This window comes from Ipomoea triloba, chromosome 1, assembly GCF_003576645.1.
Source record: "Ipomoea triloba cultivar NCNSP0323 chromosome 1, ASM357664v1".
In the NCBI taxonomy this organism is placed as follows: Eukaryota; Viridiplantae; Streptophyta; class Magnoliopsida; order Solanales; family Convolvulaceae; genus Ipomoea; species Ipomoea triloba.
Genome location: NC_044916.1, coordinates 13,901,546 through 13,901,828, shown reverse-complemented (window position 1 = coordinate 13,901,828; position 283 = coordinate 13,901,546).

Below are 283 nucleotides of genomic sequence, written 5' to 3'. Positions count from 1 at the left end.
GAAGTGGAAGGATGGTGCTATGGTAGTTTAATGGTGAGGTGTGATTATGAGTAAGATGGTGAGGAGTTGATGAAGGATGGTGATCAATTGTTAATGCTGTGGATTTAAGGGAGATTAATAAGAAATGCTTGGACTAATTTTAAAACATGATGATGGTGTAAGGAGGAATGGATGAATATTAGTATTGATATTAATACTAGTATTAGTAATAGTTGATAAGTGAGGTGTGATTAATTCACAGGTTCCCCGTTGACGTGGCTAGTCTAAGAGTTGAGCCTTAGAT